The following is an 8,442-nucleotide window of genomic DNA, read 5'->3' as shown; positions in this document are numbered from 1 at the left end:
TGGCCCCAGATGGATCAATCTAACGCCTCACTATTTAAGGAGAGAAAGGGGCAGTGGGCAGAGTAGTGGGACAAGGTGTAGGTGGTTATGAGGCTTCTCCAGTCAATGAAGAAGAGGAACAAAAAGCAACACTGGATGCAAGGCCTGCTGTAGCCCAGATGAGATGGCAGCTGTAGCCTTATACCTATGGAGGGTACTGGTGGGACTGACACCTGCTCACAGCTCCAGGAGGGCACCCATATGAGAGGCCATGAGGAGCTGTGGCCTCAGTATAGGCCCACGGGTGAAGGCTTTGTGTGGGGCTGTCTGATATGTGAGGGACCTACACTGGAGTGGGGGAATGGTAGAGAACCCTGAGGGGAACTGAGTGGTGGGAGCCATTGGTGAGGGACTGACTGCAGCCACCATTTCCCGTCCCCTGTGCTGCTGAGGGGGAGCTGGAGATACTGAGATGGGGAGTGGGAGCCTGGGAAGAGGGGAGGGCTGAGGGAAGGGAGGCTTAAAGGTATAGGTATGCTCTTCATTATCATTATCCCATTCTGTATTGTTTTCTGCTTATTCTGCTTTTGGTTGGTGGCAGATTAAGTTAATGATGTTTTCTTCCCCAAGTTGAACAGCCCTGTCTGTACTGCCTGAGGCCTGTTACTGGTGACTGAGCCCTCCCTGTCCTTGGGGATTTCCAAAGACCCTTGTTATTTTTCTCTTCCCATCCTGCTGGGAGAGGGAGGAGTGAGTGAGTGGCTGCCTGTAGGTTTTTTTTTGTTCCCAGCTGGGCCAAAACCACAACATTCATTAAAGAAGACATGAGAAGTTGGAACACTGAAACATTGTGGAGAGAGGTTCAGTTTTCGCTTTAAAAGCAAAAGTTCCCAAGGAAAACAAACACCTGCTGAAAAGGAAAAAACCCAAATAAACCAAACCCAGAAACAACCCAAAACAACAAAACCCCCAAATCCTCAAGCAATTTCTGCTGAAAAGCAATTTTAATGGAAGATTTTACCATTTTTAATTAAGGGCCAGATGGTGCTTATAAAACTCAGCCTTGAGTGAAGAAGGATATTTAATCCTCAGAAAATTCTACCTTAGCAATGTAAAAATGACCAAAAGGCTACCTAGAAGAGGTGGCTTTGAACACGCACATACATCTTTTTGTGCCCATACAATAAGATGATGTCTGTCTACTACCTCTGGCAATTTGAGATGCCACAAGCATAAGAACAGCAATTCTGAAACAGAACAAAGGTCTGTTATTCTCCAAATGTGTCCAAAAGCAAGTGCTAAGGGATAGCTACAAGAACATGGTGAACATGGTGATGTTTCTTCTAAACTATATCCTAGCACTTTGCTGCTCCAGGCTTTTCCAAACCAGAGATAATCTTTATTCAATATCCTTCACTGAACCTCTTCCGTAAGTCTAGTTCCTCTCCTTCTGCACCTGTATAAGAGAAAAATGGGACTGCTGCCCCATCTGCAGTGTATTTCAGCAAGATTGTCCACAGATATGCAACTTGTTACACAGAGAACCTCTTCCCTTTGGAAACTTGGCACATCTTATCTTCATTTGATATCAGCTATGGTAGTCAGCCTAATTTTATGCCAAATCCCCACCTTCTGCTGCTCCCCGATTGCCTGGGGGGAGGTGCTTAACAAGCATACTTCCCCTTTCCTTCTATATGCCCACATGCAGGCATATTTTATTCCCCTTGTGTAATAAGGACAGGCACAGTCTGCATACTAGAAATGTGGTCCTTTGCCCAGCAAGCTCCTTTCTTCAGCCACATCAGATTTTTTTCAAACAGGTCTTAGATTTCCCAGATGAGATTCTGATTTCTCCCCAATCTCTTGTGCTCTGCAAGGTGCCAACCACTGAACAATGACATGTCTGGTATCAAGACACCCACAATTTGAAAAGGCCACGTTACCACTGGGGTTGTCCACGTGACCACTTCTCCCATCCATGGGCCAGACCTTACACTTGAGATCTTAGCATGGAAGGTGCTGTGGATGCAGGTGGAGTCACCTTGCTGCCATGGAGGTTGTAAGCATGTAGGGGACAGGCTGGAAGGTGGGCAAAAGGGAGCTTTAGCCAGAAGGGTTGACAGGAGAGAACATGTGGTTAACATCAGCTCTTTTCCTGCACATGTAATATAGCATTTCTGTCAAAACAGATCTGTGAATATTTCTGATGAGTTTGGTTATAAAAGGAATAGGATATAGCAGTGACTAAGTGAGCCCATTTGGAAGAAGTCACTAGCATGTTATTAAATATTTAACCTTCCAAATTTAATTTGTTAAATCTGCTGAGGGAGTTTACAGACTGCTTGCAGTGTGCTTTGAGAGCAGTTCCAGGTCAGCAGGGACTTACTCTGGGGCAGAAGGAATAACACACAGTGATGATGGTTTTGACTTCATTTTCAGCTCTCCCGTTTTAGAAACAATGGCTCAGCTCCCCAACTGGCTGTAAATCCAAGTCTCTGCAGTGGAGCCGTTCTGATTTACACCAGCTGAAGGCCAAGCCTCTAGTTAGAAGAAATGGACTGCCAGTTTAATTACTTCATCCCAGGTATGGCATTAATAATATGGGAATAAATTTAACGCTGCCGAGAAACAGCAATAGAGAAGATTTTGTCACATGCATGACAATTAATGTGTGGTGCATGATATTTCTGCTCCCGAGTTCCCTTTTAAATGATGCTTCTTGTGATTTGAATTTCAAAGAGTACTTCTCCTAGTATTTCTCATTATTGATGGTGACTGTTCGCAGGAGCAGCTCAGTGCTGCTTTGTTGGCTCATCACTTTTGATTCCATGCCCAGATGCTAAGGACAGAAGCATGCAATTAATTTGGAAGCACAGCCCTCCATTGATTTCAGTTGGGAGATTTTCCTTGAACACCAAAGGCCTGATCTACCTTTAATATTATCTTTATGTGGAAAATGTCTTCTTTTACCACTATAGATCTCTGCTGTGAGAAGAGATCTCAAAACTCTGCTTGCCTATGAGAATGTACAAAGAGAGCAGCAGAGAACCATAAGATACAGGAGAACCCCTCACTGTCATGGTGAAAAGGAGATCTGATTCTGGGGATGCTGATGAGCAAGGTAAAAAGGACAAGCAGTCTGGGATCCAGACCTCTTCCTATGGAAAGGGAAGAGGAGATAAAATTCTGCCTTTTTTTCTCTAGAATGATAGAGGTCTTTCAGAGTCCAGACTTCCTGAAGAGCTTTCCTGTACACATTCCTACCCACTCTAGATGTCTTGAGCCTGAAAGTTCTGTCTAGGTTAAGAGAAGTGGAGTATGCCCACCTCAAAAATATCTCCATAGTCAGAGCAGGGTGCCATGTGAGCCATGGTGTGAGTATGCACTCTGAACACAGCATGTGAATGAGTCCTTCCTAGGCTTTCTGCATTGCACTGGGTAAGCAGAGAATCACCAGAGCATCTCTAGGGTAGCTGTTAGGACATTTTCTTTGGGGAGAAAAAAATCTTGTCCTATTTCTTTAACAGCTACTCTGGGGAGAAAACCTCTTCATCATATATAAAAGGCAGGTAAGCACACAGAAATTAATAAGAAAAAAATGATGTTCCTCTCTGCATTTTAGGGTGGCATTTGTTAATTCAATGAGCACTCCTGGCAACTAGGTATTTATCAGCCAGCCAGATTAATTCCTCTAGTTAATCTAGTGAAATGTTTGTGGGACCATTCATTAAAGAGTATTCAAGCCATCCCTCCTCAACTATACTACTTTCTAACCATAATGTCCTATCATTTTGGCCTCTCCCGTCACATCTGTCCATCCACAAATTTTCATACCAGTGCCATTCTCCTCCCCACCTGTGAAACCTGATCATTTCTCAGGTGATCTTTCATCAGCTTCTCACTTGATTATTTCTCATGTTCAGCATCTTTCTCGTCATGCCAAGTAGTTTCCCATGGTCAGTCCAAGTGGCCAAACCTGAGGCCAGGTCCTGTCGTCTGTCCACATGCTTCAATAGGTCTCATGCTCTGCAAGCTCTTGACAGGCATCCTGAGGAGCAATGGGACTGTGTTCTTGGCACACGAGCTGCAGCAGGAGACTGGAGGTGGGAATAGGAACTTCTCTCTATTTTCACGGCCTGTTGGTGTAGAAAGAAAAAAAGCCTTTTTATTTATTTCTTGTCAACCCCAAAGCCTTTTCCTAATGTTACAGGCAGCTAATGAATAGTTTAAGTCTGCAAGATGATGGAGAATTTGGAAACTATCACATTCTTCATGCTGTTGAGGCTTCTAAGCTATGAGGTTTCACTCACTCTATGTAGGCTTCAGGCAGCAAGAAAAGGGCCTGCCACTCTCTTTGAATCACAGTTGCCAAGATGGAAATCAGGCCCACAGGGATCAGCTCCCTAACAATTGGGGTATCCTCCTGTCCCCAGGTACTGCTCTAGGGCAGTACAGCTCTCCCAGATCATTGAATTATAGTATGGTGAGGGTTGGAAGGGACCTTTAGAGATCATCCAGTCCAGCTGCCTGCTAAAGCAGGTTCCCTTCCATCAGGTCACATAGGAATGTGTCCAGGCAGGTTTGGAAACCTCCAGAGAAGGAGCTTCCACACCCTCCATGGGCAGCCTGTGCCAAGGCTTCCTCATCTCAACACCAAAGTAGTTTTCCCTTATGTTTAAATGGAACTTTTTGTGTCCCAGCTTCTTTCCGTTACTTCTTGTCCTGTTGCTAGATACAACAAAGTGATGCCTCAACCTTCTGACACCCACTATTTAGCTATTTGTAAATATTAATGAGATCCCCCCTCAGTCTCCTCTTCTCTAGACTGAACAGCCCCAGGTTCTGCAGCCTTTCCTCATAAGGAACATGCTCCAGTCCCCTGATCATCTTGGTGGCTCTGTGCTGGACTCTTTCCAGAAGTTCCCTGTCCCTCTTGAGCTGGGGAGCTCAGAACTAGACACATACAGATGAGGATGTCTCATGCTGAGTCCATTGATGCTGCCTAGATGACACAGGACTTCATAGGCCTCATAGACTCTGTACCAATATCTGCCCACTTAAGCATCAACATGCCAAATATAAATCTAAGTTTGTTTGAGATCTCCAGTTGGATTAGGTACCTCCCTCCACTCCCCACTTTTCCTGTCCTGGCTACTTAAAGAATCAGATCTTTGGGGAAAGTATTGTTTCTTATCATGATTAGATACATGTCCCTACATACTGGGAGCCTGAGCTCTCAGTAAGACAAGTCATAGATCAATTTTCATGGCACTCAGCTCCAAAGAAGTTATTGGCTTAAACAAAGCAGTTACATTGCAATTTCATGGTGGATGAAAAGGCCTCTAATGTGAAATGCTGACCAACTCAGGACATCTCTAATCACGTCCAAGGGGAACCTTTATCATCTCAGGGATCTAATCTGACTTGGTTCAAGGTCTGCAACACCTAAATATTGTCACCAGTGACTGGTTGCTTCCCTTATTAAAAAAAAATCATGAGGTGGTCTTGGCATATTTCCTGTCTGACAGATGGCCACATCTCAATCAGCACTATCCTGTGCCTTTCCTGGCTACCTTGGAAGGCCAGCAATGCAAGGCAGCACAGAAACGATCCAGTTCCCTCTCTCTTGGAGCCATCCATGCTGGTCAAGGAGATGCATTATGAATAGGGAAGCACTGGTGCCAGCCGTTGCTGTAAGGCTTCCTGGAAGAGTCCCAAAAAGTTCAAACATGAGAACTGCATGCAGTGAGACGAAGCACAGATGGCAAAATAAAAGCAATGTGAGGTGTTTTTCTGAGCTTCTGAGTCTCTCAGCTCCTGGACACATAAGAAACTGGGCCACTTAGCTGCATTCATGTAACTTGTCTAGAGCAAAAGAGATACAGACAACCCCTTCCAGAGACTGGGCCGAGGACTTGCGTATGTAAAACGATGATCCTGTCTCACTTTTGCTAGAGGCCTTCCAAACTAATTTAGTATGAGATGTAAAGCCCTACCCCCATTTACATCATCCTGCCAGCAGATGATATCTAGCAGCCACAGATCCTTGGTGCACATTAGGCAGAGTGGCAGTGATTGCATTTAGATTGTTCCTCTGTCGCAAGTAAGCATGCATATCCAGTTTATAAGACTAAAGAAGAGTTCAAAGCAATGAAACATTTGATTTTGAGCTAAGCTACAGGGTTCACTCAGCCAAAAAATTATATATTTTACTTTTCCATTTGACATAAATACAGAATAATAAAACAACAAATTGCTCAGCTTGGGTTAACTCAAGCTTTCACTTTTATTCTGGTTTCAGAACTACCAGCAAACAAATCAGCACAAACTTCAGCACCCACACAGCTCAGCCATCTCAGCTACCCTTTTTTTTTCTTTCTCAAAAAGTTAAAAGCACTCCTGGCTATGCCTTTAGGGTCTGAGCCAACTCAGTAGAAAGATTCTTCTTGCCTTTGGCAGAAAAAGATTACAGATTTTGGGCTACTTCCCGATTGCTCTGTGCCATCACTCTGAATTATAATCAAGCAAAACGTGGTTCATACCATACCAGTCTCAATGATGCCAGCATTTTTGGCAAACAGAACCCTTATGTACTGACCTGCAAGCCAAAAGCCCTGCACATTTTGGAGCACTGGATCCTAGAGCCCCATTGCATCCTCTAAATGATGAACACCTCTTGCAGTCTTCTAGGTTCTTTTGGTTGCAATTGGGTTTTGTTCTGTTTGGATTGGCTTGTTTGTTTTTTCTGGCTCACTATCACTATCGATACCAGCTCTCAGCCCTTCTTTCCTGACACTTTCTCCTTTCTCTCCCCTTCATCACCCTCTGCTAAGTCTGTACCGCAGCAAGAACACTCCACAACCACACCCTCAAGTTGTTAAAGCTGAGCACATCGACTGGGCTACCTCACAAGCATTGCCATGTTAACTGAGTTCTGCTCCTGTTGAGCCTGAGATGACCTCAGGGGACAGCCTACCACCCAGCTGTTGCTTTAGAGGCATCAAGTGACATTTTGCTTCTTCTACAGTGAAGGATGCTAGATCATGGTCAAATACGGAGCCACTCACAGAGCCAGCAGAAGCCTTTAGCAGACATCTTGCAGGGAGAGATCTAAGCCAGGTTTTTCTGCTGGAAGAAGGAAGTTTCTCTTTAGTCATCTAGATGGTCTGGGCTCCAATTTTGTACTGGAAACAGCGAGGAGCAGCACTTTGTTTGTCCTTTCCTTCCTTCTCTGGTGATAGGTGGTGCTGCTGCTCTTCCTAGAGTCCAGGGATGTACTTGCAGGTCACTGTATTTCCACTGTCTTAATCGGGTGTCTTGGGCCTGCAAAAGCACACACCACACTGGAGACTCTGAGACTTTATTTGGACAGTTGAGGAACACAGCCTAACATTTCTCCCATTCAGTTCCCACGAGCATTTTAACGCATCAACAGATGAGCCAGCTAACAATGCTCCTCAAATCCTTGTAGCTACCATAAAGCTGCAGCATTTGACATGTGGTGTCCAGGTGGGGACTATCCTGTTCTGACACTGTGGTGCTTCCCAGGTGGTTTTGGCAGGAGGCTTTCAGAAAAGCTCTGTGTCCAAAGGTTTTCACAGTGTGATTGTTAATGGTGCTGGCAGAGCATCCAGAGGAGCAAAGACCACAAGTCCACCAGGATATGTGACTCTCCAACCAGGTGCTGTTACTTAGGGTGCTTCCACTGAAACTAGTAATAGGATGCTTGGCCAATATAAGTGCTTGTAAAAGCCCTGATCAGAGCAAGCAGCAGTGAAATAATTTCCCTGGACTGTAATGATATATGCCTGTAAAGCCTTATGCATTCCTTCAATGTCTGCAAAACCCTATGATGCAGGAAAACCTGCTTGTATGTCTCTGGTACTTTCTACTTCCAGGTGGCATATCCTCTTTACCATCCTGCCTTGATGGCTCCCAAACCCCTAACTCCTCCCAGACAGCAGGAGACCACAGGACCCACAGAGGGTGCCAGACCAACCAGGACTGTTCTGCATCCCTCCTACTCTCCTGCTCTAGGCAGCCTTGCCTTCCACTCTTCCTCTTTGCAAAGATTACTCTTGTTCTTAGTATTCATCAGGTCTTTGAATGGGAGCTTCCCATGAGCTCAGGCAGAGCCCTGCTCAGAGGCCCTGGGGAGCAATTACTCAGATCCCTGTTCTCAAAGGAAGAAGCAATCCCTGAATGCTGTGTAGTTTGTCCTATCAGGTTGCTGACACCTCACCTTGATAACAGCATGGAAAACACATTTCAAAGTGTTAGAAGGAAACAAACAAGCTCACAGGATGTGGCTGCCTGGAAGCCAGAAAATTTGCCTTGATGACCCAGAAATTCCTTCCCTGCTCCATTCTGTAGAAATGCCTCTTTTATCTTCCAAGAAAATAAATCTAACAAATCCTTTTGGAGACCTTGTCACATTTCCTCCTATTTCACAAATACCATGGT

Source organism: Colius striatus, chromosome 2 (genome assembly GCF_028858725.1).
Source record: "Colius striatus isolate bColStr4 chromosome 2, bColStr4.1.hap1, whole genome shotgun sequence".
Lineage (NCBI taxonomy): Eukaryota > Metazoa > Chordata > Aves > Coliiformes > Coliidae > Colius > Colius striatus.
This window is presented reverse-complemented; position numbering follows the sequence as displayed.